Here is an 8752-nt window from a genome sequence, read left to right as displayed (position 1 = left end):
TTAACATTGACGTGGAGCTGGCCTGACATTCTGGATTATTTTTGTGAGAGGCGTAAGAATGTCCAAACTTAATTTTCATGGGATAGGCATTTTCATGGCAAAAGAAATAACCAATACCATGTCTTATATTTAAAATAATGTGCAAAATAATCATTTTTTGAATGGATGTGATCGAGGCAATCTCTCCCATTTTGTCATTTCTTATATAATGAGAAAATTATACAACGTATTAAAATATTTTAGGTATTATAGAATTATAAAAAGAACATATATTTATTTTAATAGTAGGAATAAGTAAAATAAAGATAAATTATTTTTATTATTTATATAAAGATTCCATTATTTATTATTATAGAATTATGTCATCTATTTTATAAATTAGATATATAAATTTTATTTTATTATACTGGGCTGTGGTTAAAAAAAATGTTAATAGCAAATTTTCCAACTTGAAAAATTATATGAGTAAAATGTTTTGTAAACTAACAATTCTCTTAAAATACAAACATATAAAAAAGAAATGGAAAATTTGAAAAAATTCTAGCAAAAAAACAAAACCCACTCATTAAACTTGCTCACAATGTCTGCTAATATTTTTCAATGACGAATGTTAGTGATCACCATTGGGTTTAGAAGGCCATGATCCATCCCCAGTCATGAGGCCATGTGTGTAAATTCAAATTGAAATGACATTGAAATATGAGATGAGACTCGTTAATTCCTAGATAAACTCATAATTTCGATAAAGTTTAATTGTGTGAATAATAATAGTTTAATGTCTATATTAAAAAGGTAAAGTAATTTAAATTTAAAAGTTTTTTATATTTTCACTTCTAGTTAGCAGGCCATGATCCATCCCCAGTCATGAGGCCATGTGTGTAAATTCAAATTGAAATGACATTGAAATATGAGATGAGACTCGTTAATTCCTAGATAAACTCATAATTTCGATAAAGTTTAATTGTGTGAATAATAATAGTTTAATGTCTATATTAAAAAGGTAAAGTAATTTAAATTTAAAAGTTTTTTATATTTTCATTTCTAGTTAGCAGGGAGATGTATAATTTATTTAATTTTTGAGATGGAATTGATATAAGATTTGAAGAAAACTAATAATAAAGAAAAGTTTAATATGTGTTATATATCAAAATTTTCAACATGCATGTTGAGTAAAATATTTTAACATGAAACATATAGAGAGAGAGTGAAAATTCTTATTCCATTAATAGATGCTTTTTAATTCAAGGTATAAGGGAAACAATGATTAATCTAAATTTGGTATGTAACATTTAAAAAATATTAATAATAAATTTAATTCAATATATGCACAAAAGAAAAATACTGATAACAAAAATATTCAATATGTGTGTTTGTAAAAAGAGTGCATATTTCTCAAAACCAACATAGATCCATCTAAATTCAGATCTACCAAGAGTTGAGAGGAATAAAATCTAAACCTTTGGTAAATCACTCAGAAATAGGTTTGCATATTAGAATATTTGATCCCCTAAACTCTTGGTAAATCCAAAATCTATGTTGATATTATTTAAAAATGATTTTTAAAATATAAAAAAAAAAAAATCCCCGTTATTATTATAATTGAATATATAATTTCTTATTACGTCTACCTTCTAATTATAAATAGTTATGAAATCCACATTCTAATTATAAATTTATATGAAGTACACATTCTAGTTATTAAATCCACATTCTATTGAGTGGAAGAGTAAATAAATAAATAAAATACAAATTATTAAAACACATTTGATACTTTCTAAATGTTACCTAATAATTCCACCTTTTACATTTATTTTAATTTTAGTGAAACAATTTTTTATTAGATTATATTTTTTATATTATTTAAAATATATTTTTAAATACATAAATATATTTAATGTGAAAAAAAATCAATTCCATAAAGAGTTCATCCAAAACTCATAACAATTAGACTACCATCTACAAAACAACATATCCAAAACTCATAACAATTAGACTACCCATCTACAAAACAACTTATAATTTTTCAGAATCTTTATAGAAAATAATTTGACGATGGAAGAAAAATATAGAAGGATATAGATTGGGAAGCCACCCATAATTTTGTTGCATAACAAATAATGGTAATTAAAAGCAAAAATGGCACATCGATATAGTGGACTCTAAACATTGATGTTGAAAAAGTCCTATAAAGAAATGTAAACCACTCCATCATAATTATCATAATTATCTACATTGTAAACTAAAAGAAATACTACCAAGATCTAAAAGAAATTTCAGCAAAACTGTACACTAATGTATATGGTGACCAAAATTGTACACTAATGTATATGGTGACGATTACAAAGATAGCATGGATTTGGTGTGTAGCTAGCAAAGGATAATGAATTAGAACTAGTAGTAACATATAGTTGAGGAAAAGGACAAGGAATGCCACGGACAATGATGAAAGACTTGGAGAAAACATTAAGGTCCTCAATGCCCACATAATTGATTGACACCCGTGCGTCCTCGTTTCTTGGAAAATAAGAAGCAGAGAAGTTGGTGGTCACCAGCAACGACGATGAAGGATCTCCTGCCATGAAACACTATCAATTTTCAGTAAATGTTTAATCAAATCTAAATGTGGTAATTCAAAACTACTTCGATTACATATTTTTATTTGTCAAATCATATTTTTGACATTTTTTTTTGTAAGCTTGGTAGGACCTTTATCTTGATTATCATTCAAAAACAGATAGGTTACATCCATATGTTGAATGGTTAGGTGGCATTAATTTTCTCGGAGGAAAACTAGGTCTGTTGGCCACCTAATGACATGATAAGGTATTCAAAAACAAAATAGAATAAGTTTATCCATCCATGCTAAAAAAAAATTGATTGTCTTTAAACCAAATAGCATCTAGGTATCTGTAAAAATACAGAAAGCACTAAAAAGATAAAAGTTATTACATACACTAATAAGTAAAATAGAGGTGATACGCCAAACTACTCCTCATCTACGGAGTCAACTAGAGCCAAATCCTTTGCACTTGACCCGGGAAGTTTAGATCGCAAAATGCATGGGAGATGCCTCTTGATGTGGCTGAGGCGATTGTTTTATTATTGTAGCTAAAATTTGATTTCTTGAAAATCTTTGCTATAGTTTGGGAAAGCCTGAAGAGTCATGGCCGAACGTCAAGGAATGTGTTCCATGGCTTTAACCATGAGGCTTTTCAACAGTGAATACAAGCGAACAATCTGTTTATACTAAGAAGCAGGACCTAGAGAATGCCTTGGGTCAGGCACTAGGGTATGCCAATCATCTAAGTCAAGGTCCAATAGTCTCGTTGTCTCATTTAACTCCGCTTCCCATTTAGCGATGAGCTGACGAACCGGGGCTGAGCCTGTGTGATATGTTGTAGCTGCTTCATCAACAATCCTAGAGGTTGACTTGCATCCACGAGATTTACCAGTGGATTTGATAGGAGTGTTGGAGGTTGTGGGAATGTTTCCTTTGTTTCCAAGCCCTTGAGAACCATGGGTGTTTTGGCCTCCTTTAGGAGCAACACGGGACGACATACTAGGCTTGTGAAGCAAACAAAACAAACTCAGACCCAAAAATTGACACCCAAAATGCCTTCCTAGAAGAATCCAAAACCCATAAGAAGAGTGCTACCAAGGGTGGCACCTGAGAGGATCTATCAAGGTAGTTGATTGTGGGAACCACAGCCAATGCGAATCCCAACTGTGGCCCCATTTGTAGTCCCGTAGCCTTAAAAAGAAGAAGTCTCGATGCTCAGAACCATAAGTCCACCAATAATCAAAACAACTGAGGGAAAAATTAAAAACCAAACCATTTCTTTGCAAAGGTCGGGGATAGGACCATAGCCACAAAATGCTAAAGGAAAACTAGGGTTGGGACTCTAGTGACAAAACCTGAGAAACCATGAGCAGCCCCTTGGCCTAATCAATAGAATCCCCATAAGAGCCAACAAAACTCCATAGAGCACAGACATAGGCATATATAAAACAAGACAAACTTCAAGAAATTCAGATACCACCATAACCATTTCTAGAGAGTACATCCCCTGATCATTTTATACAATGCATAGCCCTTCTCCCATGAAACCCTTAGATAGGAAGAACGAGTCATGATAGAGAAATAAGTGATAAGACTGAGCACATACCCGAGACCGACGACCTGAACCCACTGTGAATGAACTAGATCCCTTAGAGATATCTCCATGTAATTCCTCCACAGATTGTAGTGTTGCTCGACTCCAAACTTATGCCAAATCCATAAACAGACATAGGACTTACCAGATTGAATACGTGTTAAACAAACCTGACCACCTACGTTAATTACATTGAATGCGTCTATACAATCTTCCATCGCTCCATGCCATACGAGCATGTGGATGGTGGCGAGGGATTGCCTTGGGATCCATGGAGTGTCCGTCATGCAGTGATATTACTGATATTTTCCGGCTCGCACCTTGATTGAAGAATATTTTTGACAATTTAAAATTACTTAGATAGTATACTTTTACTAGTCAAATTATCATTTTTCACTGTATAAATTAATTCAAGAACCTAATTACAATCTAAAATCTAGAAGCTAATAAATTCCTCGGTTCCAGGAAAAAAGATATAATTGAAAAAACAAATACCCCATTACCAACGTCATACCCTAAATTCAGAACTGATTATCAAGCGAATTTTATATTTTTCCTGTGAAAATCTAATGTTTATTTGGACATTCATCAATCTCGTCAAACTTCTAACTGGGATTTTCAAGTGGAACTTAAATGAACGCCATCTTGCTACTAAACTAAAACCAACTACCTATTATAGTATTGATAATTTATGTACTACTAAACCACGGGGCATAAAAAAGAAGGTACTTCTAGTGTTGGTATTTGTCACGAACAAACTTCCAGTTGTCCCAACAACGATGATGAAGTATCTCTGGCCATGAGCGTCTGCAATGTGGTGCCCTTGGGCAGATGGGCGACATCGACATAGAGAAAGCGATGATTGGGAAGCACGTGGTAGCCGAGAAGTTTGAAGTAGTCTTGGCCCACCTCCAATCAAACGAAGTTATCGCGCGGCTCAAACACGGTGATGTTGTTAGTCCAAGAATGGAGGGAGCTAAGACACAGGTCAATGGCAAGAGCGTTGTACCCTCTATCTTTCATCTCTATCATCACTTATTTTCATCGCTGCTTTTGACAGATATGTCATTCTCCTCCTCGCCAGCTGCTGCTCCTTCTCTTGTTGCCACCGCGCCTTCACAAAAACTGAAACTTCTTCTTCGTCCGCCCTAAAGAAACTGTCAATGCCTAGAATGTCCAAGAACTGGTCATCATTGAATATGTCAGGGTGGTTGACTTCTACTCCCTCCACCCGAATTCCCAATGTTGTGGAATATTCAAGTATTCTTAGAGTGACGGTTACGGTGAGGAAGTGGCCTAGAAGAATTGTATGAAAATTCATCCCTACGGGGAACCTGGCAAGATATTGGGATGAGAAGAGGCACTTCACGATGTGAAGAGCTGCAATGCATAAGAGAAATCAACAATAATTCCTTGTATTTCGTGAAGGCTTTGTCTATGCGTGCGAAGAGCGTCAATGCACAAGAGAAATCAACAATAATTCCTTGTGTTACTCATTTTTCAACCGTGAAGACAAAGAAGAATATGACACACACCACAATGTCCCTAGGGGCACTCCTTCGCTATGATGACAATTGTTTTCACAAACATATGGTGGATGTAATGACAATTGTTTTCACAAACGGACGGTGGATGTAATGACAATTGTTTTTACATATGGTGGAAAACAAAAGTGTGGACGAAAGATGAAGGTGAGGAGTTTCAAAAGGGAACACTTTGTGTAAATATTGATGGGATTGTAATAATATGATGTTGGTTTTTATTTATATTCATATACCATAAAAATAATATATACCATTAAAAATTTTAATTCGTTCTGGAAGGACTATGAAAAACATTATAGTTGATGTGACCATTCAGATACCTAATGAGACTCATTAATAGGTAATTATAAGGGTTATAATTCCATCCTCCGTCTTCAAAACTATCTTTTTCTCACATTTATTTACATTTTCTTTTATATTATGTTTAGTATATTATGTTTAGTGAGAGGGGTAAAAGATGTTTTTCTATGTCATGTGACCTAATATGGTTTAATTGCAAGAAATGGAACATTTTTTAGATGATTTACATGTAGGGACTCAAAATAGACAGCACAGAGAGATTTTAGGACGTTGTCCACCTCCTTAACTCCTTCAATCAACCCAAGATCACCACAATCTCTTTCATCAGTTCGAGGTCATTGGCATCCAAGCAAGATGAGGTCATTGGTAGCCAAGCAAGTGCAGTTAATGAAGATCAAGGTCCACCAATCTCGAATTATGGTAGAAAAGCGATCCTATTTTCTAGGGTGCTACTAGTAGCTACCCTATTGTATAAATAAACATGTAAAATATATCATTAGGATTCGAACTTTGTTTTCGGCTAGGTAGCTATTGATGTAATGAAAATGAGAAGCTTCTTCTTGGTTAATCAATGAGTTAGTTCTAGAGGGCTGAGGCTATTGGGTTCTATCCCAACACAAGTGGCGTAGGACCCTCTTGCATATTTGTATTTTCTTTTGGTTTAGAGTGCTTACTAGTTTCTTGCATTCCATTAGAGAATACCACATCAAAATCTTGTGATTGCAACCTCTACCTCATCTCTCCCATGGGAGCATGAATAGAAGGATCTACAATCACAATTCAAAAATATTATGTTTATGATTTCTTGGAAGAAGATTTATGTTATTCATCCTATTTTCCATGTGCTTACTGTACCTTATGAGTTGATTTATTGACCAAATCATAATTTTTTGCATAGATTAGATGACATTTAAATTCAACTCATCTTTTCCAATATTAGTTGTTTCATTTTGTCAACAATAAAAGGATACATGCATGTGATGCTGCAGGGTTGTTTGGATATGCAGCAAAGGGGCCCTTCACTAGCTCCATCATGGACTTCCTCACTCTCTTTTATGAATCCCAAATTTTGTCTTGAAAGTTATGTTCTTGAGATCATTCTCTTAGATTACCATGAGCATCTCTCCTAGTGAAAAACAGGCCTTCCAAAGGAATGGAGCTTGGCCAGGGGTGTTGGCTAGCTTTCAACCATTTACCTCAACCTCTATCCACCTTGCCAGCAGGTAAAATTTTAAGGTTGGAAATTTATCTTAATGTTTAGAAACCTTGTTGAATCGCACTAATCTTTAATATGAAATCCATAAAATATTTGGAGATATTTTTGTAAAAATATTCAAATTTATAATATTTTTATATAGTCTATATATAATATTTTGACGATTTTTAGGGTAAAATAATTTCATTCTATAAAATTTGGGCGAATCATGTTTACAAAAAAATGGAATTTAGCGAATCTTTGTTTTCGAAAAAGTATAGAAAATTAGCCCATGGGCGAATATTAGTCCCTAAAACATTCCCTTCTTGCCACCCCTTAAACCCATCATTCATACCTCCTAAACCTTCTCGGCAATCTTCCTATAGCAATGCAGGGCACCTACAGTAGCCTCATGTAGCATCCATGTAGCAGCTTCCTATAGCATACCTGTAGCCTCCTATTTCTCCACATGTTTTAACCTTTGCTACAATTTGGACTTAGTTTAGAAGTAGGTTGACCCCCAGCAATGACACCATGATCAAGGGAAACACCTAGGCCACTACAATGATGTGTATAGTTCCGACGAATGCACTGAAGAGACATCAGAAGATTGCTCAGATGATATTGTCCCATCTACAAGTCAAGGCCCTAAGAATTCAAGCTCCGTTTTTATTTCTCAGCCTCCACAGTCCACTTTGAATTCTTTTTGTCCTTACCCGAAGACAGTTGCTTCATCATCTTCATCTTTGTCTGTCTCTACCCCTGTTAGCAATGATGAAAGCTCTTTCCTTAAAAAGATTGTTAAATCTAATAATCTCCTCTACATTCCTGTTGAAGTTCTTGTTAAAGGAGATTGGATCTCTGTTGATGCTTTCATTGATACAGGTGGTTCCAATAATTTGGCTCGACCGTCATTATTTAAAGGTTTGTGGAAACCTTTGCAGAATATTTTAGTTTCTGAGACCATTGGTGGCTCTGTAAATCTCACCCATTATGTTGATAATGTTTCTTTAAAAATTGGGGGGAGTATTGTCAAAATGTCAGCGATTCAACATTATGATGCTTCTGCAAGTTTGTTCCTTGGAATGCCATTTATCAATTCTGTATTGCCTGTGACTATTAGTGAAGACAAGATAATTTGTAATATCAAGAAAAAGGCAATAGCAGTCCCACGATTGACTCTAGCTAATTCTGAAGCTAGAAAAGAAAATAGTCAAAAGAAAGCAGGCATCAATAAAAACAAAAATGAATCTCATGATTGGCAAGAAGTTTTGCAGATATATGAAAAAAGGAGTCAGCCAAAGCAAAAAGCCAATAGAAATCCTGATTGGTCTCCAGAGCAAATGAATCTTTGTGATGAATTGTTAAAATGTTGTTCTGAAAATCCTAAAGCATTCTGGAGTATAGAGAGTCCTCAACAAGATATAATTACTCTCCATGACAACGGGGTAACTGGAAAATTAATACCCTGTACTCCAGCAGATGAAAAAGAAATAAGAAAACAGATTGAAGAATTGTTGCATCTCCAGTTGATTGAACCCAGTGCTTCACATTATTCC

The 8752-nt window shown here is 34.3% G+C and overlaps 1 pseudogene; it reads right to left on the bottom strand.

Annotated features, from left to right (window-relative positions):
* Positions 1-2318: 2318 nt before the first annotated feature.
* Positions 2319-8185, bottom strand: LOC149231191 (uncharacterized; annotated as a pseudogene).
* Positions 8186-8752: the final 567 nt, after the last annotated feature.

Source organism: Pinus tabuliformis, chromosome J (assembly GCF_031772625.1).
Source record: "Pinus tabuliformis cultivar Carrire ecotype Pingquan chromosome J, CPIR1, whole genome shotgun sequence".
Classification (NCBI taxonomy): Eukaryota; Viridiplantae; Streptophyta; class Pinopsida; order Pinales; family Pinaceae; genus Pinus; species Pinus tabuliformis.
Note: the sequence above shows the minus strand (reverse complement) of the source record. Positions and strands in the feature narration are given on the sequence as shown.